The 26,338-nt window shown below is 46.6% G+C and overlaps 1 long non-coding RNA gene across 1 annotated transcript; it reads left to right on the top strand.

The window, feature by feature from the left end:
- The first annotated feature begins 3,053 nt into the window (after positions 1-3,053).
- Positions 3,054-5,337, top strand: LOC117795286. Its single transcript, XR_004619222.1, has 3 exons — positions 3,054-3,407; positions 3,653-3,764; positions 4,801-5,337. It is a non-coding gene; the product is annotated as an uncharacterized LOC117795286 (long non-coding RNA).
- Positions 5,338-26,338: the final 21,001 nt, after the last annotated feature.

The raw sequence follows: 26,338 nt of genomic DNA on the forward strand, positions 1-26,338 counted from the left end.
ATAAATCACCAAGTGATTCTACCTTGGTTTCCTTACCCATAAAATAAGGCTGGGGCCACATCATACCCATAATATAAGGCTGGTCCCCCCTTCCTCTTGTAAGAATCAAACGAGATAAAATGCACTGAAGTGTTTTGAGGAAATCAAGACAACAGAGAAATGAAAAGCCCATCCCTCCCTTCTCTCCAGAAACATATTTAAGGCGTCCCTGGCACATAGGCACAGCAACACCGAGCGAGAAAGTCACTTGCTGGTCCTGCCCTCACATGCAGAGTTTATATGTATGCAAATCATATGCAAATAGATGTCACCCCCCCGCCCAACCAGGTTCGTCCACCTGGCCAGGGATTCTGGGAGCCCTGGCTTTCCCCCAGCAGTCCAGAGCACATAAGCAGCAACATCACACTGATGCTCTTTGCCAGAACCATTCTACGTATGACAGTGGCACCACGAGAACGTTAACCTGCAGTTCTATGATAGGTGCTGTCAACCCCATTGGTGACGTGGGACTCATGTTGGAAAAGCCAGAATCAAGCTATGATGGGATGAGGATATCAACGTCAGCTCTGGGGATAGTCTCTCTGACACAGCTTGGGGCAGGAAGGGGAATGGGGGAAGAGAAAGAGATCGGTCCTCTTTCAAGCCGCTTGCTACTCTCTCCTCACATCCAGGATTATCCTGCGTGTATTCCTCTCTCTGCTAAAGTCCTGCTAAATCTCAGGCTATGGGCCAGGCACTGCTCTCAATGCTTTACCTGTCTTACCTGATCTAGCCCTAGAGCACAGCTGTCCGCACTGTGATGAACAGGGCCATGACCACAGCGGGACACACAGCAGACCAGGATAGAAGTCCCGAAATGAAGAAATTCACATCGTTGCAGAAAACAGTAAACACATGGGACCAAAGACGCAGGGAATCAACAGGATGGAAGATGCTAAAAGTGTGGGCAAAAACTGAGGAAGAAAAGTAACAGAACACTGAAAGAGAAGATGAAAATCCTCAACTTCCCAAGTTGAAAAGATGCCTAACGGTGGATATTTCTGAGGACTCTCCTACTGTAATGATCACGCCACAAGTCAGACTCCAGAAGCATTAAAGCAAGTGACGATCACTGACAAAGGTCCGCGTTGACGTCATTCAACCGCGCTGGCATCAGAAGGCTATCTTGACCCTGGCAAACCTTCACAAGATTGACCACCTACGCACTGTCTCACCAGACATGTGGGGAGGAGGCATTGTCAAGAACTTCAAGGACAGAAGAAATGGGAAAAGAATCTTTAAAACTCTTGCCAGTTGGGAAAAGTATGTAGGAAGGCCAGAATATTTTAGACAAAACAAATAATGCAAAGTGTAGGGGAGTGCTTTTGGGGTTAACATGTTTGATGGAACCTATACGTATAACTTTGCTCCCTCCCAAAACCTCCCTAAAACTACAAGAAAAGCATTTGTTACTTTGCTTTTGTTTTTTCTCTTATTTTCTTTCTTTCTTTTTCTTTCTTTCTTTCTTTCTTTTCTTTCTTTCTTTCTTTCTTTCTTTCTTTCTTTCTTTCTTTCTTTCTTTCAATCTTTCTTTCTTTCTCTCCCTCTCTTTTTTTTTTTTTAAGGTTTCCACCTTCAAGGAGAAGAGGAGGGAGAGAACACCAAGAAAATTTTGGAAGCTGAGGGGTGGGTGATTGGGTTGTAAACTGGACTTAGCAAACTCAAAAACACCAAATCCTGAAAACAAGTCCACTTTTTTTTTTAAGATTTTATTTATTTATTTGACAGAGATAGAGACAGCCAGCGAGAGAGGGAACACAAGCAGGGGGAGTGGGAGAGGAAGAAGCAGGCTCCTAGCAGAGGAGCCTGATGTGGGGCTCGATCCCATAACGCCAGGATCACGCCCTGAGCTGAAGGCAGATGCTTAACCGCTATGCCACCCAGGCGCCCCAACAAGTCCACTTCTTATGGGCAACATGAAACTGCAGGTATTTGTCCTTTAAACATACTATAATATGATTGAAAACAGGACATTCCCAAATTAAAATTATTCTGGGTATGCAAGATCGAGGAAGCCTAGCTGACAGAAAACAAAATCAAGTAACCAACAAGAAAAGCAAAACCATCATAACAATAAAAGTAAATAGTTGAGATTCACCCGTTAAAAGGCAGTGTCTCAAAGTGATCATTTATAAGAGATACAAAAAGCAAAAAGGTACAGAAAGGCTAAAAAAAAATGGCAAATGATTTTCAATCAAATTCACATAAAAGGAAAGGGATTAATATCTAATAATACAGTGTATAAAGCAAAATTTTCATCAAGAAAGATTTGTTTCTTGTTAAAAAGCTATAGTTAGTAATGAAATAAAGATTCCTGAAGTATCAACTAAGTAACAATAGTATAACGTGAATAGGATAAAAACTAGTAGCAATGCAGAGACAAATTAATAGAAGCAGAGTGGGTTATGGACCTGCAAGCTCATGTGTAAGTAAAGGAAATAAACAGTCAGTTAACTACATAGGACTTACAGACTTGCCAAACTTACACCGTAAAAGCAAGAATTAGACCTTCTTTTGAGTGTTCATGTTTTTATATAAAAATTACCCACAGAAATTCCATTTGTTCGACAGAAACAAAATACATATGTGTACAAATGTTCGCATATTTTGTAAACCCCGGAGTGGTGTCAGGTTTTGGCACTAAGGGATGATCTGAATGTTTTATCACTTGGACAGGTCAAAATTTGCCGATAAACATTACTTTGGGACAGAACGTAAATGATTTACTAGACCCCAAACCAAGGGGCTCAAGATGGGAAACCCATTTCCTCCAATCCACCGACGGGAGAAGCCTGGAGACCCCTTAGAGCTAATATTCCCAGCCTGCCCCCAGCATCCCACTGTGTCTGCATGTGCATGCGTGCCTGTGTATGTGTGTGTGTGTGTGCGTGTGTGTGTGTGTGTATGTGTCTGTGTCTGTGTGTGCGTGGATACGGAAGGGCTCTCCATTTCTTCATGTCAAACCCCTCTGGCTGAGATCTCTTGCTCAAGTCACACCTAAGCAGTTCATTTCGGTTTCATTTGGCAGACTCTGAAGTTTGATGCAGAGAAGGTTCCCTGGAACTTTTGAGATTTCAAGGTTGCAGGGAAGACTTAATGAAATACCATGCTCTTCCTGGAAGAGGAGGCCTGTGGATATTTTGACATTGTCTTTCGAAGTTATGTTCTCCACAGACAGTAAAGAGGTTAAGGGGTAAGAGAAAGAGAAGAAACAAATGTTTGGCACCCTCCATTTTTTTTGGAACCATGTTCAAAACCTATCCTCTACTCTTGTCAAAAACACGCAGCTTCAACACATCTTCAACCTTCTGGAAGGTGGACTTGGTTTTTGTAAACAGCCCAATGTAATTCAAAGCTCAGCGTAGTGCGTAAGTACGGTGATTTATCTTGTTAATGATATCATTATTAAAGCAGGTATAGCTCAATAAGATTGATTTTCACGTGTAATTTACAGGCTGCACTGAAAAGGAATTTATAAAGATAATATTAATAGCAGCACCATTGCTAGAACAAGCGCAAAAAAATTCAAGGTCATTACTTTGAAGGAAAACACGTGTTTGAGTTAAAAGATTTCATATATTTGTTCAAAAAGTTTGGATTTATTGTTTTATAGATTACTGCATCCTTGAAAAACAGGAAAAAATTGCTGTTGGTTTTTCTCTGATTATGAAAGCGATGTACGGAAATTGTATACTGAAAAAATACATAAGACCACCAAGAAGACAGTAAGTCACCCAAACTATTTTCCATAGATACTCATAGTTCAGATGTTGATATGGATTATGCCATTTCCTTTTTCCCATTTACAGACTTTTTATTTGGAGGTGAATCTCAAAAGAGACTTCACATCCTCAGATTTCTTTTCCCTTTAACGTTACCTATAATGAGTGAATGAAGAAAGATTTTTCTTTTCAGTAAACACAAATTTCATTCTTGCTTTTGAAAGTCCTTTTTAGATCACCTTTAAAAAGCACTGCCTTTATGCCCTGGTGTAACAGCAGAATTGTCTTTGTTAATTCACCATTAGGGCACGTGTTGGGAATAGATTGTCTGGCATTGATTTATTTTGAAATTATTAATTAAGGTGGAAGTTCTTTTATAATACTAGTTTCCACGGACATACATTTTTGATAGATTCAAACTGTGCATATGACATCTTTCTTACAGTATTGGGGATATTTTTCTTTATTATTTGACAACGTAACATTTAATGATTGCATAGTAACAGTCCATCATGAAGGTGTGCCAACATTTATACAACCAGTCACCAACTGTTGTACATTTTAGGTTGTTTCCCTTGCTTTGGAACATTCTTAGAAACAAAACCACATTAAGCATTCCTAGAAACAAACTTTTGTGCACACGTATGGCCATTCCTTATGACACGTTTCCAGAAGTAATGTCAGATAGTCAAACAGTAGAAACACGTTTCAAGGTTTGCTATTTTACCAAATGATCTTCTAAAAAAGCATCAAATTTTACTACTACTGTGTGTCTCTAAGGGGCCCATTTTCCTGCACCTTTTTCAAAACTGGATATTGAAAGTTAAGACCTGATTTTTGCCAAACAGATAAGCAGTATCTCATATTTACTACTGGGAGCGACCAATTTTGCATATGTTTATATGCAGTTTGTATTTTTATTTCTTAAAAAAAAAAAACTTACATAAAGAAATTTCTTCCCTAACCTTTCTAGAATCTCAGGAAGTGCTTCTCCTATATAAATCCTAGTTTATTAATTGAATTTCCCCGCTTCCCTAAGGCTGCCCAGGAGATAGAAGATGCTGGAGAATATCATCGGCCCGTGATCCAACAAATCCACAGCTGAGCACCGTGCAAAGTGCTTTCCATGCTTTTCCTCATTTTACCTTCAAAACAACTCTATCAGATGGACGGTATTGTCTTCCCACTTGACAGATAAGGAAGTTGGGCTAAGTCACTGGCTCAGGCGTGTGGCTGTTGAGAGGTGGAGCCCTGACCTCCCCGAAAGGCTGCCTGGCTAGAGTCCACACCTTAACACTGCAAGAGTCATCTTTTCTCTGTACCGAAGCTACCTGGAACCAACTCAGCCAGCTGGTCACTTGTTCCCTACCCCTAGCTGGCAGGCATCTGTGAGCACCAGCAGCCAGACCTCCCCAGACTCTCTGCAATTCTCCTTTTGACTTTCGTCAACAGGCAGGATTGTCAATACCCACCAAGCCCCTGGATGAAGGGCTGGCTTGCTCACCCTTCCTCCACTAAAAATCCAAGCAAGTAAATACAGCACGAACCAGAGAAAAGGAGGGGATGTGCGTCCAATATGCAGTAAAATTAGCACATTTAAAAGATTTCATTCAGTGAACTTTTTCCATAGTAAGATTTCTTAATTCTAAGTGCTTGGTTTCCATTGAAAGGCAATCTCTAGTCACCTTTGGCTTAACTTGGTTTTTGCAGATGACTCAGCCGTTCCCTTCATTCATTCATGGACTGGTAATACTGTTTTGCTTAGTGGGTGGAGGAGGGCTAATGAGAAGGTTAGGTTAGGTGGTCTCCCCACCAGGTTCACAGAATGGGGATGGCTGGGGAAGCCACATTTCCTGGGTCTCCATCTGCCTGGGTGACATAAAATTCCCCCGTGGCCATCTCAGGCATCCCCAAACCACAGGAAGATCCAGAGCCTACGTGATGAGGGCTTGAACTCATCCTGAATGGAAGGTTCCAGAAAAATGCAATTAGCACCAAATAATTGAGGGGAAATTGGTTATGGGAGGAGAGAATATGCCAGTGTTAGCCCCTAGAACTTCCTCCAGTGACGGCAATGTTCTCCATCTGCACCATCCAATATGGTAGCCACTCGCCACCTATGGCTACTGAGCCCTGGAAATGGGGCCAGTGTGAAGAAGCAATTGAATTTTTCATTTAATTCAACTTAAATTTAAAGCGCCCCATGCAGCTAGCGTCCTTGGGTTGGCACAGCTACATGCAAACACCCATACCGAACGGAAGAAGAGGAAAGTCAGAAAATTAACTGGAGGATTTGCTGTCCTGATGCAGATGCTTTTCGAGTAATGTCACTATGAAAATGTCCCTTTAAGTTCCCTTCCAACCGCGCTGAGAGATCAAAAGGGTTTATTTAGAGCTACTGCTGTGGAAAGTGCTCATTTGGACCTTATAAACACTGATTTCCCCAAGTCAGGCTCATTATTGCTTAAGGAGTTTAAATCCATTGAGAGAGAGAGCAAACAAAACAAAACAAAGCTTTAAATGTTTCTAAAAGTGCACGCCAGCTTCGGTTCAAACAGACAACTGAAATATCCAAGTGACAAGGATGGCATCTGACACCGAATACTGATGGCTTGAAATTCTTGTTTTGCATGAATCTTTCTGATATTCATTATGGACGTTGCTTGTTCATGGCCTTTGAAATAAGCATAGTGCCTCAGAGAAGGAACAAGGCCACATTTTTCCTGTACTGGGCCTGTTCTTCTGGGTCTGGGTGGACAAGTTAATAAGAAATCGAAAGCCAAAGTGAGTGGGGCTCAGGCCCCAAACTTCAGCCTAGGACTGTGTTCGTTTTAGACATGTCTTTGTGTGGGTGGGTGGACATGGTGGGAGTGGGAGGTGGAGCAAAGGGGCCAAGTGATGGTCCAGAAGGCAAACTGAATAAACACTGTCACGTATGCCCCCCCCGGGGAGGCTCCCTGCCTGTGGGCCAATGGCAACTAGGACTAGACACATTTACGAGGCTCCTCACCGGCAGGGCTGTGAAAGAGCTTCCCTGCTCAGGCACTTCTCTTTCTTCCCACCACGGGACCAGGCATGCTGAAGTCTGACTGCCAAGTGGCAGGTGCCTTTGGTCAAACTGTTGTTCAGTAATGACCTTGAGGTGGTTTTTTTTTCCCTCCAGAGCTCTCTATAATTCCCCTGAACCCAAAGGATGACAGAGGGAGGTTGGAGTCCTTCGGGTGACTGTTAGAACGAAGGGATTTGGGGCTAGGGACCCAGATCCCCAGAAGCCCCCTCAAACAACGCCTGGGGAAACCCTCCAAATGACAATCATGCCTATTCTCCCCAGTCGTCCCACCACCTCTCACTTGACCCTGGATTTCCTTTCTCCCTCTCCTTCCCCCTTTTTCAGGTGTGTCCGATTTTTGCCTAAGGGCTCCAAAATATGCCCCCAGTTCAGCCACTGACCCTCTCGACCGCCTCCACTGGAACCCAAACACCCCTCCCCACTCACCCAGACGACGACAGCAGCCTTCTTGTGGGCTCCCCTTCCACTCCTGCTCCCCTGAAATCCATTCCCCACACAAGAGTTAACATGATCTTTGTCAAAACACAAATATGATTATGCCATTGCCCTGGTCAACTGCCCCTAAACACCCTGAAAGTCTTTCGTTTTTTTTAAAGGTTTTATTTCTTTATTTGACGGAGATGACAAGTAGGCAGCAAGGCAGGCAGAGGGAGAGGGAGAAGCAGGCTCCCCACCGAGCAGAGAGCCCAACGCAGGGCCCAATCCCAGGACCCCAAGACTGTGACCCAAGCCAAAGGCAGACGCTTAACCAACTGAGCCACCCAGGTACCCCAAAAGTATGTCTTTCAAACTGCGTTGACTCTGATTCCTCTAAAACATTTCACATCACGACCCAGACACACACACCTGTGACTGTGTCACCAGGCACCTAGTCATCCCTTCCGCATGCAATGCGCTCTGGTGTTTTCTAAACATCCCATCCTATCCTATCCATTCTGTTCTGTTCTATTTCATTGTGTTTTATTTAAGATTTTATTAATTTGACGGAGAGAGAGAGAGAGAGACAGTGCACAAGCAGGGGGAGAAGGAGAGGGAGAAGCAGACTCCTCGCTGAACAGAGAGCCCGATGACACAGGGCTCAATCCCAGGACCCTGACATCATGACCTGAGACGAAAGCAGATGCTTAACCGACTGAGCCACCCAGGCACCCCTATTTCATTGATTTTTAAATGTAAGTATGACCCATTAAACTGATTTTGTCACCTACAGAAAGGTCTCGGTTACGCTAGAATAAAATTTATATTCCCTTCATAGACCAATAAGGCCCTCTGTGATCTGACCCTTCTCACCTCCCAGACCTCATTGCTCATGTCTTCCCCACACCCACTGTGCTTTACCCACACTGGCCTCCTTATCCTTCCTCCAATGTGGTAAGCTTGTCCTTACCTTCAGGTCTTTGCATTTGCTGTTCCCTCTGCTGGGAACATGGGCCCTCCAGACCTCCACACCCCACTCTCAGCTCACATCAGTGCTCCCCTACTCTGACCATCCTCCCTAAAGAAGCCATGCTCATCCCCTTCTGTCCCAGCACTTGGCTTGATTTTGTACTTAGCGTGTGTCATGATTTGAATTGTCTTTGAATTTGTATTCTTTTTTGTGATTTTCCCTTGCCTGCCCCTGAGAATAGAAGCTCAGCCCAGTGTCCTGCATCGATGGCTCTCACACTTTACTAAGCATCAGAATCACCTGGGGAGCTTGTGAGCACTCAGGTCACGGGACCCATCCCTGAGTTTCCCATTTGGTCGGTCTGAGATGGAGCCAGGGAATCTGCATTTTCAGTAAGTTCTCGGGTGACGCTGATGTCACTGGTCCAGTGATCACTTGTGAAAACAGCAATGCCCCCCACACAGTAGGTGCCCAACAGCCAACCATGTCAAGGAGGAAAGGTGACTGTATTTCACGCTGTGTGGCATTTGATGTTTGAATGTGAGACCTATCCCCAGCACTATTACCATGAACTTGCCCAAATGCCCAGACCTCAGTTCTTTGTCTATAAATAAGAAATTTGAACTAGCTGTTCTCCTAGTTTGTTGTCACTTCCAAAAATGGCTTCTTTTTCTTTTTTTGGAGTTGGTTATAAAACAATCTGCATTTGTTTTCCTGGCCCCTTAGACCATTGTCCAAAGTACTACATTAATTTCTTCCCGTTAGTCCTGATAGTTACATCAGAAGCTTCGCGCCGAATTGTACACAAATATTCATAATAATGTTTGTTCATAATCACCAAAAAAATGGGAACAACCTAAATGTCCATCAGCAGGCGAACAGATAAGCAAATCGTGGCATGACCATACAAAGGAACAAACTATCAACACATACAATTTGGATGAATCTCAAAACAACTATGCGGAGTGAAGAAGCCAGACCAAAAAAACATACATACTGTCTGTGTGTACGATTTCTATGACACTCTAGAAAGACAAATCTAATCCAGTAATTGAAAGCATAGGAGTAGTTGCCCGAGGCTGGGGGTGGGTGAGGAGTTGACTGGGCAGAGTCCAAGGGAACATGTTGGGGAGGATGTGATATTTTGTGTCTTAGTTGCAGTGGTGGTCACCTGCTGTATCTACGTTTGTCGGAACTCATTCTACTGTCCACATCAGATGGATGCATTTTATTATATGTAAATTATATTTCAATGAAGATGTTTTATACTGTAAGGACTACTGAGGCATGAAATTTAAATCCTGAACCCACAACAAAATTACCCCCTTCCCAATTATGATTATTTGTTAACTCCAGGATGAAACAGATGTCCGCCTGTGTACAATGAAGGATTTATTTGGGAAACTTTTCTCATAGGGAAAACACTGTGACAGCACAGGCGCCAACTTCTGAGATCTCATTTCCTTTCTAAAACTTCTCCCTGAAGGCCAAATCCACCAGAGAAGTGACCCTCAAAAAACCCAGTCCCTCGGTTCTTCGGCAAGAAGAAATGCTTCTGAGAACGCACACGGTTCAGTGGAAAGTGGGTGCTGAGTTTGTGTGCAGTGCCTGCTGCTCTTAGAGCAGTCTATGCATCCCCCTGTTGAATTTCCTGTGGTTGTCCTCAAATGCCTCGCTATCCTTTGAAGATGAAAAAGAGCAAGGAGGTCAGAAAAGCCAGGTGAAGTAGGCAAGGGCGGTGGCTGACATTCTAAGCCCTAGAGAAAGCGGAATCCAGGAGAGATGACTTTCCACTTCCTGTGTGTCCTCTCGGGGCCCAGGAGGCAGATGGGGGATGGCTCTGGATCTGTGGGTAGCTATATATAGGAGAGGTTGGCTGAAGCTTTGTTGGTGGAGGGGCTGGAAATGAACTTGGAATAGCTGGAGACGCTGCTGGCTGGCCTGGGTTGGGAAGTCACTGAGGTCAACAGATTTCTGGTGTCAGCCCAGAGAAGGACTTTCCACTGGGCAGTGTACGCTCTGCACTGGGCCACTTCACACAAGGTGACACTCTATGTTTGGCAGGGTGGAGGCCGACTTCTCCCGAGAAGCCTGGGCAAAGCCCCAAGAAGGCTGGGCTTTGGCTCAGGACACAGCTGTTCCATCCCCAGCCCAGGAAGAGAGCAAACCAGAGGTGACTTCTTCAGGGCCCCAAGCACCCACCCTGCCCTCTTCTGGGGTAGTTCCCTCTGGTGCTCAATAAGGAGACCCAGAAGATGGCGGTTTGTGTGTTTTGTTTCCCACAGAAGAAGCATCACCAAGTGCAAATGCGAAAGCATACATCTCTAAGCCAGGGTAGCCTTATGATTAATTAGAGAGGGCTTACCCGGGTGGTTTGCAAAATTTACATGCTAAAATAATCACATTAAAGAAATTCCAGATAACAATACCTTAAATAACATAAATATTTATTTCTCTTCCATAGAATAGAAATATGCATTAGGCAATCAAGGATGGCTAAGGGAACCCTTGATGTCAAGACCCCTGAGGTCAAGATGTTGTTTCTCTGCCATTCTCTGCACTGGGATTCTTCAGATTCAAAATGATTGCTTAAGCTCCAGCCATCAAATCATTATTCCAGCCAGCAAGAAGGGAGGGACAAATATCAGAGTGTTGTGTCCCTTTAAAGATATTTCCTGAAAACTACATATAATTCTACATGAATATGATTGGCTAGTTAAACCCTTGGCCACACATAGTTGCAAGAGAGGATGGGAGATGTGGTCTTGCTTTCAATGACCATACAGCATGCTAAAAATTAGGAGGACTCATCCTGGTGGAAGTGATACTATGTGACTTCTGGGGCAAGGTCATACAAGGATGCAGCTTCCACTTGGTTCTCTTTGGGTACTTGCTCTTGGAAACTAGCCGCCATGCTGTAAGGAATCACAAGCAGCCACATGGAAAGGCCACATATCAGTGTTGGTCCCAGCTGAGGTTCTAGCCAATAAGCAACAGCATCAACTCATAGATGTGTGAGTGAGACTTCAGGTTATTTCAGACCTGAGCCATCAAGTCACTTTCAACCTTCACGTCTTCCCAGCTAGAGCCCCAGACACCATGCAGCAGAGATAGGCTCTCCTCTTTTTAATTTCTGGAAGAGCTAACACTGGGGGGCTTCAATGTGCAGCAAATGGCACAGAAGACTACAGAGTTTGGACATTATTCTGTAAGTGACAGAGGGAGCCCTGAAGAGTTTTATGTAGAGGAATAAAGTAGAGAAGGGGATCCCTACAGTGCCCCCCCCAACACCTGCCTGCCTCTGGCTCTTCCTCCTTCCCTCCCCCAGAGGAGGAGTTGTTGATCTGATTACAAGCATTGACCCAGCTAACATGACGTTCTATGTTAATGCCTCCTCTAATATCACATCTTATGTGCACGGTGCACCCCTGGGGCACCCATGGACAGAAGTGTCTTAAAGGTCATGATCCACACATTCTTGTTTGTAATTCAATTTAACAGCACAGAAGTCTTCCCTACTTATCAGGTGATATGGTCACAGTGTGTTTCAGATGCACATCTCTGGCATAAAGGATGCATCTACTGATTTGATGGCATGCAATGGAGCAAGGGGATAAGCCTAGAGATGGGGGGCTCAATTAAGAGGCTACTGCCATTTGCAGCTGAGAGATTAAGTACTACCAAATGTGGGCAGGGTTAGAAAGCAGAGAGAGGAGTTTTGGGAAATATTTAGGAGGTAAAACTGGCAGAGCTTGGATATCAGTTGGATGGGGGGGAGAGGAAGTGGGGAGTTTTGGATAATTCTGACATTTCTGGCTGGGGGGAGCGGCCAGTAATGCCATAAACCATAGTTTGGAAAGATGGATGAGTCTGTTTGGGGATATGTCAAGTTATGACCAGCCAGCCAGGTGGGGATGTCTAGTGAGCATGAGAGCATGTGAGTTTGGGGGTGGGACACTGCCTCTGGGGATGGAGGGGGTCAGGTGTCAATATACTGGCCAAAAGCATACCAGTCATTATGTAATGGGATGCATCAAAGGTTTGGAGAATGTAAGTGCCACAATCTAGGGGCTCAGCTCATCCTGAGGCTGTGAGCAGAACTGGGAAGGTCCAGAGGTGGGGCTGGAATGGACGAAACAGGCTGCATTTGACTGACAATGTAGGCTGATTGCAAAACTGACCCTGATTCTGCACTTCTCCCTATCCACACCCTTGGCAAAGTGACTTTGCAGCCTCACCCCTCGAGACATGGAGTCCATTTCTGGCACCCCCCCTGATTTGAGCTCAGCTACATGACTTATTCTGACCAATGGGATGTGATAGAAGTGATATTATTTGCCCACTGGAGAAAGAGAGACCATAAGGAACGGAGCCAAATCATTCTGGCTGAGGCCGAGTTCAACCAGCCACCCCAGCTGACTCACCAGCTGTCCGTGGATGCACAAAGGTCAGCTAAGCCCAGCCCAGATCAGCAGAACTCCCCAGCTGAGCAACAGATCCATGAGTAAAATAGTTAAGTGGTTGTTGTCTCAAACCATTATGTTTGGAATGGTTTGTTACACAGCATGTGTAACTGATACACTGACCCTGGGAAATGAGGGGAGGTGTACATCATATAGCTTGTTCACATGGAAACGTTATACACAAATAGAATAAGCGAGGTATATGCCAAGGAGGTAATCATCCTGTCCTCACTCCCAGAACTTTGGTGATATCATCTGCTTCTTTGTGCCAATCCCACTGGGGGACCTCAGAAGTGAAAGGACAACTTCATGACATGGATAGTAGGCTAGATAATTCTTTGTGGTGGGAGGCTGTCCTGTGCATTGGAGGATTTTTGCAGCATCTCTGGCCTCCACCCACCAGATGCTAGTAACATACCTCTCACCCCAGTTGTGACAACAAAAATGTCTCTGGGCATTGAACAAATGTTCCCTGGGGAGTAAAATATCACCCCCCCCCCCAGATGTAAACCACTGGCCTATAGGATTGCAGAAAAAGTGTGAGACTAGCCCTCATAGAACAAACTGGCAGACTAAGGCTCTAAGAGTATGCCAGTATGGCTGCTACAAGAGTGCATTCATTTGGTCACTCATTCTTGCATTCATAAGCAATGACCGCATGCCTGCTACATGCTGGTCACCATACTAGGTGCTGGAGGTCCCAGGCCCTGCCCCAGAGAACTCATAATCTAGTGGCACACAGACAAGTAGACTAGTGCAAGCCCTGGGACATCAGAGAAGAGGCATTTAAGATGAGTGCAGATTGAGATTAATATGCAGATGAGTGGGAAGCATTCAAGGGCAACTTCCTAGAGGAGGTGGCTTCTTAGCTGAGTTTTAAGAGCTGAGTCAGACTTTTTCGGGATGAAAAGGGAGTGTTTGGGGCATATGGGAAGGCAGAATACATAACAGGTTCTGCAGATAATTGGATATAACTGGTGTGTGGGGTGAAGGGAGCAGACTGGAGCTGGTATCTTAAAGGAAACACGACCCATTCTCCTGGGCAGTTATGATTATCCAACCTCTCCCAGCCACACATCACTTCCCACGAATCTGCCATGAGACAGAAAACAGACACAGGCATCCAAGTCTCTGCCACAGAGCTGGAGCCAGGTCCTGGGGAGGGCTTTACCCAGCCAGCAGGGTTCAGGCAGAGGACTGAGGGGAAAACAAGGCTTCACTGTGGGTCCCGCCGCGTGGGAAGGCCCAGCCCAGCCACTCCTAAGGGCTGGCACACAGCTGCATCCGAGAAGACGTGAAAAGCAACATTGTGGACAGGCTGGGCAGGAGGGGTCTCTGAACGCCTCACATTCCTGCCTTCATACTCCCTTGATCCAAAAGAACCTTTGTGCTGAGAGACAGAATCCAACAGCCTTCCACCCAGAATCTATCTCAAAGCAGGTAAACGGAAATACCGTTCATTTGGCAAATATTGACCAAGGGCTTGCATGCACAAGGCTCTCCATGAGGTGTGGCTGAGAATAGAGTCTCCAGGTTTATCGGGAAGCAGGCTGATAGTGCAGGCCATTCAACAGAAACTTCCAGAAAACACTCATTGTGTACCCGCAATGTTCCAGGCCCTGTTTTAGGGATATGGTGTTGAACAAGACAGAGAAGTTTCCTGGCATCATCGTGCTTACATTCTAGCAAGGGGCCAGAGAGTAAACCAGTAAATCAACAAACAAGAGCATATCGGAGGGTGGCAAGTACTTCTCAGGAGATAGTGACATGGGATCATGAGATAGAAGGGATTCAAACCAGGTGGGGCGGCCACAGACAGCCTCTCTGGGTGACAGGTGGGCTGGGTCCAAGGGGATTTATTCATTCATTCAACCTATGTTTATGGAGTGCTGCCCAGGCGCCAGGCGCTGGAACATATCAATGAATGAAATCGATAAAGATCCCTGTCTTGTGGAGCCAATATCCTGCAATTGAGGGAAGCTGAGCAAATAGCAAGTAACTAACAAATAAATCACATTAAATGTTGGAAGGTGATTAAATGCAATGGGAACAAGAAAACGTGAGGCAGGAGGAAAGGGTGCCAAGGCCGAGGCTCAGAGGCGGAAGAGAGCAAGGCAGAGGCTGGGTGGAGTGAGCCCTGCTGGGTGACATCGGAGCAAAGAGGCAAAAGAAGGAGCCAGGTGCATGTCTGGGGAAGGATGTCCCAAGCAAGTCCAGGCAACTCACAGGAATGGTGACATATAATAACAAATTGTTGCTTTCAGCTACTAAGCTTGGGGTGCTTGTTACACAGCAGGAGATGACAGGAGAGCCAAACTTAGCTCAGCAGAGGGCCCAGAATCTTCCTCACACAGCTCCCTCCACTGAGCTGGGCCACATGGCTCCACATAAGCAACCACCTAATATTTTCAGGTCCAGTTTCCTTGACTCCTTTTACTTCCCTTCTGATCTGCTGCTGCAATTCCTTCCTGAGCCCAGAGTCCTGGCTGTGTCAGTATCCAGACCTGCCCCACCTCTGAAATCTCAGACCCCAGCATCCCCCAGGTGACCAGAGCCTGCGGCCCCCTGTTCCCCTCATGGCTTCAGTTCCTTTCTTTGTGGGCCTTTCATCTGCCCACTCAAAGACCCTCAGAGCCCCAGAAACCCTTCCACCATTGACTGCACTCTGTAAGCCTCTCTTGGTCCCACTCCTTTTCCATCCTCACCAGCCCTTCCTCAGGATGAGCCTTCCTCATTTCCCACCTGGGTTACTGCAGGAACCTCCCTGTCACAGCTCTGAGCATGAACTTCCTGAGCACAGATGTGGATCTCTGAAGATGTCTAAGCACCTGTACATCCCTACATTCCCGTGTAAGGGGCCCCTCTTCACTTCCCTACAGGGTCGTGGTTACTCTGAAGACATGCAGGTCCCCAGGTGGGTCATGCTTCCCACTGTTCTCACATCTGCAAAGCTGGCCCCTTGCTTAGTTCCCTTCCCCCACTTAGTCTTGGTGTGCATGCCTGCCTCTCATCTAATATCACCTTTTCTGGGAAGTCTTTTCTGCTATCACCAAGCAGCATTAGAATCCCCTAATCAGAGTTGTCAATGGATCTGAATTTTAGTACTGGTCATTGATTTGTCCCTGCTCTTTACTTGTGGGTCTCCCCCATTATGCAGACTGTGAGCATCCTGAAGGGAAAGCTGGTGCCTCAGCCATCCAGAGCCTAATGTAGCATCCAGCATAGGGTAAAGATTTATCTGAATGAAAGGTCAGCAAACTATGGTCCATGGCTAAACTCAGACTGACCCCTGTCTGTTTTGTATGCCACATGATGCATTTTACAGATGAACATATGCAATCAATTTGATGACAGGGAATACTAATTTTGAACTCCAGTTCAGCAAAATGTTATCCCTTCCCCTCCCAGAGGAATTCCATTCTTCTCATTAGACTTCTATTAGAGAACATTGTGCTCAATTATTAGTAGTATATTTTGAGTTTTATCAATAAAAGTTTGATTGAAATTTGTTCTATCTCTTATTATGTGAGAACCTACATAATATCCTCAGTTTTGCCCTTGGCCCCCAAAGTTTACAGCATTTATGAGCTGGCTCTTTACTGGCCAAATCTGCCAATTGTGTTGAGACCTTAATTTTCAAGTGCTGCCCTGACATCTTTGAGACTCACAGAGCCCCAAAGGCCTGACTGTAAGTTCCTTTCCCTCTCCAGACATACTCCCCACACAGTGGGAAAGCCTTCATCCCTTCATTCCTTCCTTGCCAGCCTGTGCCAGTATTTGAACAAGCTGCCACCTCCTCCCATGGGAACCCGTTACTGAAAGTCTGCCTCCCATAGCCCCTGCTGGCTCACTCTGCTGCGGGTGCAACCCCCCGTGGGGCCCCGAGTGAGTGGTGTGTGCTGTCCTCCTCCCCCAGGCTTGGAGTGTGCCAACCTCTTCTGTCCAGGTGCAGGCTCAGTGTTGTGTGCTTGGTCATCTCCTACTATACAGAGCCAGGGGTCCCACCTTCACCCATGGGGTGCATAAGAGGTGATCAGAACACTGACCCCTGGTCTAATGAATGGACAAGTCTGCCTGGTTCTGGAACCTGCCTGATTTCCCTGTGCCCCGCACCCCCAGCCTGGAAGCCCCTCCTCCTCCATGGCTCTGAAGCCCTATCCCAGATCCTGCGGCCCCCTTCCCTCTGCCCTTAACACCATGGCACCACCTCTCCTGTGTGCCCCTTCTGTCTGGAAGAGTAAACCACCACATCCTGCCAGCGCACTCCTAAAATCTTCTTGAAAGCTCAGCTCAGCCCCTCCCTTGCCCGGACCCCTTGATCCAAGAAACAGAAGTGACTTTCTGAGTGTTCTGAGGTTGAAAGTATGTGATGGCTGGTCTGTCTAAACGCTGCATCAATACCCTTCATGTGCTTATGAAAAGCCCAGTATGCAGAGGTGGGTTGGGGGTGCGTTTCTAAGGCAAGGCTGCCAGCTTCCTTCTTATTGGAAGCCTGATGGGTTTACGGGACACCTGAGAAAACAAAGTAGGAACTGTGCCTGCGGCGTGTTGATAAAGCGATCCGAAGGGGAAAAAATCCGTGAATGTGCCTCAATTCTGGGGACAGAACATTGGACGCTTTGTGTTTCTTTACAGCCAGGAGCCAACTCAAAAGCAACAAACAGAAACCTCTCTCCACCTTCGCTCAGCCCAAGAAAACCCAGTCAGCCACCGTGTTTGTTCTGGACCGAATGCTGAAGGGACTGTTGTCTGAAACTTTGGAAATGTGGGCACTTATCAAACATCTTCTGCTGTCTCTCTGGCTCTGCGGGAGGGACAGGAGCAAGGAGAATCACGCGTTTGTGCGGAGAAAGCAATTTGAAAACTCCCAAACATTCCCGAATCATGAGGACCAAACGCTGCACACTTTGGATGTGCGGGTGTGTAGATGGGTGGAGGGGATGCAGGATGAGCTGGGGAGAGACGTCTCTACTCTTATGCTCCAACACGGCTCCCAAAGAAAGAACCAGGCTCTTGCTTCCTTGTGGCAAATATCCATGAGAGTCAACCAGATGGCCCTTTAAGGTTCTCGTGGACTGAGGCCAAAGCAGATGTTGGCTGAAGGTGGCACAGACATGGTCGGCTGCGGCTAGAAAGCAAAGGGGTGAGCACCGTGTAGGGAGCACGGACTGGGTCCTTGAGGAGAGAGGCACCTTGGACCAGGCAGTTAACTGTTCAATGTCGACAGAGTCTTCCCCTCTGAGTATGCACATTCCTTTGCAACATGACTTTGTCTTTCCTCCCTTCCAGAGGCAGAGTCTATTTCTCCATGCCCTTGAATCTGGACTTGCTTTGACCAGCAAGACTGGGCAGAAATGACATCATACTGGAGCCTAGGCCTTAAGAGTGTTTGCAGCTCCCTGTTGTCTTGGAATGCCAGCTAAGACTGCCAGGCAGAGAGGCCAAGCAGCCAACTGGAAGATGGCAGGCCATCTTGCACCTCACAGACCAGGAGACCACCCAGCTGAACGTACACGAGTCATCCCCAGTGAGACCCGCAGAAGAACCTCTGAGCCAACCCGCAAAAGCATGACGAGTTTGTTATTTTAAACCACTGGGTTTGGGGAGTGGTCTATGACCTAGCAGGTAGAGATAACTGATACAGATAGACAATCAGAGAATGATACATGTCAGACCAGTGTTGTCCAATAGATATAAATAAAGTAAGCCACATTTGTAATTCTGAGTTTTCCAGGAGTCACATTAAAAAAAGGTAAAAAGAAGGTGAAATTCATTTTAATAATATGTTTTATTTGGCTCAATGTATCCAAAATATTTCTAATTTCAATATACAATCAATAGAGAAAATATTATCAGGTATTTTACATTCTTTCTTTCATACTAAGTCTATGAAATCTATAGATTTACACGTACAGCACATCTCAGTTCCAACTGGATGCATATTTTGAGTGCTCAGTCATCAAGTGTAGTGAGTGGCCACCATACTGGAAGCCAGCTTCCACTCTGGAAGGTGACTGGGAAGTACGGGCACTGGGGTCATCATGAAAAGGACGACAGGTGGGGAGTTCTGAGCGGCTCAAACAGGGAATGATAGGATCTGAACTGGTGTCCACTGAATAGACAGAAGGGGATGGGCTCCAGGGATATTCTAGAGGTGGAAGTCAACACCTACGGTGGGTTGAGTGGTGGCCCTCCAAAAGGTATGTCCGCTGAGAAGCTGTAAAGTGACCTTATTTGGGAAAAAGTATCTTTGCAGAAGTGATTAATTTAAGGGTCTAGAGACACAGTGATCCTGGGTTATTAAAACGGGACCTAAATCTATTACCACATGTCCTTATAAGGAGCGAGGACACATAGAAGGGACGGCCATGTGAAGACAAAGGCAGAGGTGGGAATGATGTGGCCACAAGCCAATGAACACCCAGATCCACTAGCAACTGGAGGAGCCAACAAAGGATCCTCCCCTGAGGCCCTCTGAGGAGCATGGCCCCGTGGACACCTTGACTTTGGACTTCTAGCCTCCAGAGCTGAGAGAGAGCCATTTCAGTTGTTCCGAGCCACGGGCTCTGTGATGACTTGTCACAGCAGTCCCTGGGGAACTCACACCCAGGCTGCCCAGATGTGGGTACTTAGCCGGCACCCAGACCCCAGGGTGAACAAGTGGGTGGCAGGCAACATCAGGAGCTGGAAGGGGAGCGGCAGCGGGGAGGGTAACTTGGAGGGAGGGTGAAGATGCTGTTTAGCTGTAGAAATAAAAACAGCTAACATGTAGCAAACACACAGGGCACCAGGCCCTACTGCAAATCCTCCTGTCATCCCGTCGACAGCCCTATGAGGCACATGCTTCTCCAATCTCTACTATACAGATGAGGACACTGAGGCACAATGTACCTCACACAAGGTGCACAGCCAGCATACGGAGGAACCCAGATCTGAACCCGGCTATCTGACCGTTGAAACATCACTTCCAAAAGTGTGGGGTCCCTGGTGAGGTAAGTGGGGGCACAGGCCATGAGCAGCCACAGAAAAGGAGGAGGGGCTGAGCCAGAGGCAAGCGGGTCCTGGTCCTCCTTTGGGCTGCCTGCTTAGGTAAAGGACAATTTTATCGACATTCACATTGAAATCTTTTCAGGGGATTAACTGTCCATCACTTTTCCTGCATCCACCTGTTCAGAAGTCCTCGCTCAATAACCGGAAGCACCACAGGCCGTCGGGAGCTTCCCCAGCCACCAGCAGAGCATCGCCCTGGTCAGCTCCCAAACTGTAAGGAAGGCTGCATTTCCCATTTCCAAAATGCAGCCTGCTCCCCGGCTTGGCTCCCTCCAGGAAATCCTGTTTGTGCTATTTCAGGAAAATTGATGGCTTTTTTCTCTGGGCCTTCCAGAAGCCCGACAGATGGTCCCAGATTTGCACACTGTGTTTCCAGGGTGGTGCCCGAGACACTCTCTTGGTGATTCTTTCTACTGTGTCAGGCGTTTCAACCAAATGTGTTGCTTCGACAAATATTTATTGAAAGGCTTCTGTATGCAGAGTACTGTGCTAGATGTTGGGAGATGGACCAAAATATATTTATCGGACACGTATTATGTTCTGGGGCACATGGGAGCCACAGCAAGATTGAAGGGTAGGTCCTGGGCCATTCACAGACGGCTTGAGCCCACAAAAGAAGCACATATATGAGCAGCCCTGTGCCTGTTAACCCCTTGGAACATTTTTATACAAGCAAGATCAGATTAAAAGAAATAACCACGGAAGCTTTAAAAGGGAGATAAAGTCATGAAAGGACAAGAAGAAAGTGAAACACGACAAAAGCATTACATGGCGATTAAACCATAGGCCCTGGGTGGATTTTGCCATGACGGCCACAATAAAGTCTGAGGCGGTAAGATAGCTGGTTCTGGATCCCACAGACCAGATCCTACAGGTGAGTCCCAGCTCCACCTGTCCAGGTGTCCAGGTGACTTCACATAAATAACTGTTCTTGTTGAGCCTCAGTTTTCCCATCTGCAAAATGGGGATACTAATGGCATCAGCCTCATAGGGTTGGGGTGAGGGTGAATGTAGTGATGCACGTGTCCCTGGCACACAGTGTTACACTTGGACGGGCCAAGAGTGGTGAAAGGCAGTCTTTTTCTAATGACTTCCGTTTGGGATCCGGCTTCCTCAGGAAGCCTCAAACTTCCCAAGCAAAGCTATACCATATCTAAGCAGAAAAGGTTCCTACGTGTATGGAGCAGACCATAGCCTTTGTTGGATTTCAAAGTCAACAAGTGTCCTACCTCACATCAAGCCAACATTTTGGACACATTTAGGCAGAAAAGATAAGGAAGCAAGGCTGTGCCTGCTGTCCCCATGGCCCCATATGACCGACCCGCTTCTCAAGGCTGACTTCTTCCCTACCTGCCTCACCTCCAGGCTGGTGCCAGGGGAGTTCAGAAGGCTCTTTGATCTCGAGGATCTCCTGTAAGAAAACCCCAAAGAATTTTCTTTAGTGCAAGATATTAGATTTATTTTTTAAGTGATTTTCTCCAAAACATTAAAAAAATGGTTTTTACTATGAAAATTGTCAAGCACAGGGAAAAATAGAAATATATTTACTCCATAAGTTAATGTTTTGTCCTTTCTCTCTGGCCAAACCATTTTAAAGTAAATTACAGATACCATGACATTTCAACTCTCAATACTTCGGCATATATCTCCAAGAAGAAATAAGGACATTCTCCCATAGATCTGCAGTTTCTTTCCCATACATAACTGAATAAGTAATAATTCCTTAATATCATCTAACTTCCAGCCTACATTCAAAGTTCCCCAACTTCCTACATATTATCTTTCCAAAGGATTCTTAAATTGGGCCTATATAGGCAGACATGGCAAATAAGGCTTATCAACCTTTGAGTTTGATTCTGGATCTGAATGTAGCCTGGGTAACAAAGAACCATCCACAAGGGTTGACCTCACAAAATAAGGACAGGCCACACCGCATCATGGTCCCTGGAGCCTGGGAGAGAGAAAGGGAATTATTCCCTTTTTACTTATAATTTTACTTTCTGGGAAACCCGTATCTCACGTAAGTGTTGAGATAAAACTAGACCCCAAAACTAGACCCCGTGGTTTCTGTTTTACATCGGGAAGCTGGAGGCCACACGAAGTGGTACTTTTTCCCTGCCCCATAAGAATCCCAACACAATTCTTTGGTTATCGACTTTATTTTTGGTGGCTGAGCTCCCTAGGTCCAACACACCCTTTCTCCACCACTCCAAATGGCGGCTGCCCAGGCCTGGCTCAACCAAGCCACATACTCAACACACACACGTGCACACACACACACATGCATGCATGCACACGTGTGCACCCACACAGGCACATGCCTACACACACGTGTGCACATGCATATATACAGACACTGAAGCTACAGGTGGGTGTGCACACACCGAACACACAGGTCCTTCCCTTAAAGGACAAATGGAAACTCAGGCTCCCAGAATGAGCCTTCCCCACTTTCCCTCTCCTCCCCCAGCTTGACCCCTTCCAAGTATTCCCCCTAACTTTTGATAAGCCCCCTGGCTCCCTCCCACCATAAGGAAGGTTGCAGCTGGCCAACCTCTGCTTGTAAAGAAGCTGAACTAGCATTCCCGGCCCAGCGGGTGAAGGAGAAGCCAAGCCTAAGAAACGGGAGGGACTTGTTCATTTCATTGCCCCAGTGGGTTCTCCTCGGCTTCTGCACCTTCCCGGGCCCCCTGCCCGCCCTCAGAAAACAAGAGAATGGCAAGCCCTAAGGTACAACCAAAGTCCCGTAAAAGAAAACCCACAATGGCCAATCACGAAGTGGAAAGAGGCAGGCTGGGGCGGGGAGGAGGGTTTGAGAGAGGCCCTGGCCAGGGGTAGGGAGGATGAAGGAAAAGAAACTTGAGTCTACATTTTTAACGGGAATTTGATTCAAAACAGTAAGGATCTTTTTATAAATAGCCCTGCAGCAAATGTTGGAAAGAGTAATCCAAGCGTGTGGCCTCACAGGCGAGTGGTGCCTTAGCTCTAGGGGGTCTTAATAGTCCGCATCAGCCAGAGGTATGCTGTTTAATCATTTCCGTCTTAGGGACTGAATAACACGCAGCAGCCCCGTGGGAAGGAGGGTAGATGGCAGACATAGAATGTTCCAGTCCATTCCAGAAACCAAACCACATGCAGCCTTCAGTTTGCAGCTCTCACAGGTTTGCTAGGAGGACGTGGGCACCGTGGGGTGCAAAGGTGCACTCCTGCAGTCAGTAACAGGCTCTGTGGAGCACCCACCATGCACTAGATCCTCCAATGGGTCTCTGTGCTTGGGGACCCAGAAGCAAAAGGGAAACTGCGTGCAGGCTCACAGGGAACCCAGTTTGGCTGGGCACACAGAAGAAATAGTTGGTTCTCATTACTCAGGGTAATTTCCTTCTGTGGTTCCCATATTCCCTGCAGGCACAAACATGAACCTCTGCTCCAAGGGGAAATGCAGAATCAGGCTTCTCCCAGCCCCTGGTCACAACATTTTCAGCAACCAATTGATCCATAGCCTTGTTTTATGGGTGTTTCTGTTTCAAGATGACTTTTTAGGGGCGCCTGGGTGGCTTAGTCGGTGAAGCCCCTGCCTTCGGCTCAGGTCACGGTCCTGGGGTTCTGAGATCAAGCCCTGCGTCAGGGTCCTTGCTCGAGGGGAGCCTGCTTCTCCCTCTCTCCCCTGCTGCTGCTCTCTCAGTATCGCTCTCTCTCTAATAAATAAATAAAATCTTTAAAAAAAAGATGACTTATTTGGTTATCTATTATTGATTCATTAACAATGAACTCACAGCTAACAGGGCTATGACTCACACCTGAACGAGGCTTATCTAACACGTATGTTCCTTGTAAGGCCCATCCCAGCCTTCTTGCACTCAGGAACACTAGACGGCTTCAGCTTTATGCCTGGGGCCATTTCAAACAACAAAATCACCAACAAAGAGCACGTGCATGTGAAAACTATGGTATGGAGCAGACCATAAAAGGGACCCTTGTTTACAGCATGAGATGGAAGGAGAAGGCAGAGAGTCGCCCTTTAGAACTGAGCTGGGAGCGTGCCCATCGGGTGACTGCACAGATGTCCGTGAATGACCGAGAAAGCACTACAAGCACTGATTTGGAGGCTACAAATAAGGTAAGTAGGTGAATTCACAAACACAGGACCACGAAAAATGAGGCTTGACCGTACTTGGGTTAACTGTTACAGAAGATATACACACAGAATCCCGCGCCTGCCTGCACACAGCTTTGCAGGGCTAGCAAGTGGGGGTCATCAGAAAAGACAAGCAGAGAGAGGGCAAAACGCAGCTCAGCCCATGGGAGTCAGGGGTCTGGAAAACAAAGTTTTCTAAGGGTCAGCTCAGGCGAGCCATGCTCTCTGCCTTGATGAAGTCTGAGCCGTGGCCACGAGAAACGATTTCAGCAGCAGGCTGACGCAAGCTTGCTCTGCAAGATTCTCAACCCGCCAAGCCTCCATTTCCTTATCTTGTAAATGGGTATAAACGGTACTGCATGGAGCGTTCCTTTGGATCAGTCTGTTTGGTGCTTGCTAAATGGTAGTTGCTGCTATGATTAATATTACTACGACCACCCAGACTGCTGTAATTAGTACCGTCATTGTTCGTTACTATAATGATTACTACCATCATTGGCATTTACAACCCAGTCAGGTACCTGGCTTCTAATCCATGACAATCTTTGATGGCGGGAGCAGATCGAGGTTTTGGGGAGTGGGGAGTGGGAAGTTTATAGGACTTCAGAGAACTTTTTTAAAAGAAAAAAAAATAGGGGCGCCTGGGTGGCTCAGTAGGTTTAGCGTCTGCCTTCGACTCAGGTCATAATCCCAGGGTCCTGGGATCAAGCCCCGCATCGGGCTTCCTGTTCGGCAGGGAGCCTGCTTCTCCCTCTCCCTCTGTCTACCGTTCTGCTTACTTGTGCTCTCTCTCTGTCAAATAAATAAATAAAATCTTTAAAAATGAATAAAGAAAGAAAGAAAAGAAAAAAAATACAAAATTGCAAATTAAAAATTAGATCCAGGGTCTTGGAGGGGGCCTTCTGGGTAGAACCCCAAAGTTTAAGCTCTGTTACCTCCAAAGTGAGCCCACCTGTTTTGATCTCATACCAGTACGTAAATTAAGTCTTCAGTCATATATTTTGATCTCATGCCAGTACGTAAATTAAGTCCTCAGTCATATATTTCTTTCTTAACTAATCAATTAAAATAATTAAACATTACTTTTTATTTCCTACTCTATGCCAAGCACAGCAGTGATCAAGACAAAGTCCCTCTCATGGGGAGACTGCCTCTTTGGCAGGTTGGGGAGAAAGGGAGGAAATGTGCAAAGCAACAAATAACATAAAAGGTCAGAGGGGAGAGGGAGGTGAAAGGGTCTGCATTGGTAGAGGACTCAGGGCAGCTTCAGAGCTGAGACTTGTAGGATGAGGAAGAGCAAGCCCTGTAGAGTCCTACAGGAAAAACTTTCAGACAAAGGAAACAGGAAGTAAAAGGACAAGCACTACGCATTCAAGGAACAGCAACGTGAATGACCTGGAGTGAGTAATGTGAGGTAAGCTTCAAGAGGTAGGCAGGGACAGATCAGGGGGTGTTTTGGAGACACTAGAGAGAAGTTTGGGCTTGGCACTAAGAGCAAAGGACATCCAGTGGGAGATTTTATTTATTTATTTATTTATTTATTTTTTAAAAAGATTTTATTTATTTATTTGACAGAGATAGAGACAGCCAGCGAGAGGGGGAACACAAGCAGGGGGAGTGGGAGAGGAAGAAGCAGGCTCATAGCAGAAGAGCCTGATGTGGGGCTCGATCCCATAACACCAGGATCACGCCCTGAGCCGAAGGCAGACGCTTAACCGCTGTGCCACCCAGGTGCCCCTAGTGGGAGATTTTAAACAGGAGTTGATACGATTTATGTTTCTGAAAGATCATTCTGGCTGCTGTGAGTGAAATGGATTACAGAGGAAAGGAGGTAAAGAGGAAGAGCAGTGAGAAGACCCTTGGGGAACTTTGGGGTCAGCAGCTTGGGAGACTGATCGGGTAGGGCTGGGAGGCAGGACTGGAGCAGTTTTAAGGGACATCTGCCATCCCCTCTCCCCCCACCCCATCACCCTCTCTCAGCACTACAGCTGGTTCCTGAGAGTCATAGCTAGAACAAAGCCTTGGGCTACTGCTTTGTTCTGCAGGGAACAAAGTAAAGAAAGAATGAAAACAACTGTGCCCACTGGCCTCAGGGGGCTTAGGGGACTGGGCCTGGGGAGAGCAAGGACGCAGCAACCATAGGCGGCTGGCTCAGCACTCTCTTCCCGGGGAGGGCCAATGCCTTTCTGGTGGTGGGCAGGCCACTGTCATAAGGACCCTAGTCCCATCTAACCAGAGTTGGCCAGAGAGAAAAGTGTTTCACCATCATTTGACAAGGCTACGTTATGAGGGCCCAAGGTTGTGGAATTAATGACAGCCAACTACCTTGCATATAATACTCAGGTTCCATACTAGGGGTGGAAGAAACTCACAGACAGGCAGACAGAAGAAGGTCTCTTCCACCCACATCACTGCCCAGCTTCCTAGGAGGCCACCCCTTAAAAAAATATACAGCCTCTGTAAGTCACTGGC

This window comes from Ailuropoda melanoleuca, chromosome 12 (assembly GCF_002007445.2).
Source record: "Ailuropoda melanoleuca isolate Jingjing chromosome 12, ASM200744v2, whole genome shotgun sequence".
NCBI classification, from domain to species: Eukaryota; Metazoa; Chordata; class Mammalia; order Carnivora; family Ursidae; genus Ailuropoda; species Ailuropoda melanoleuca.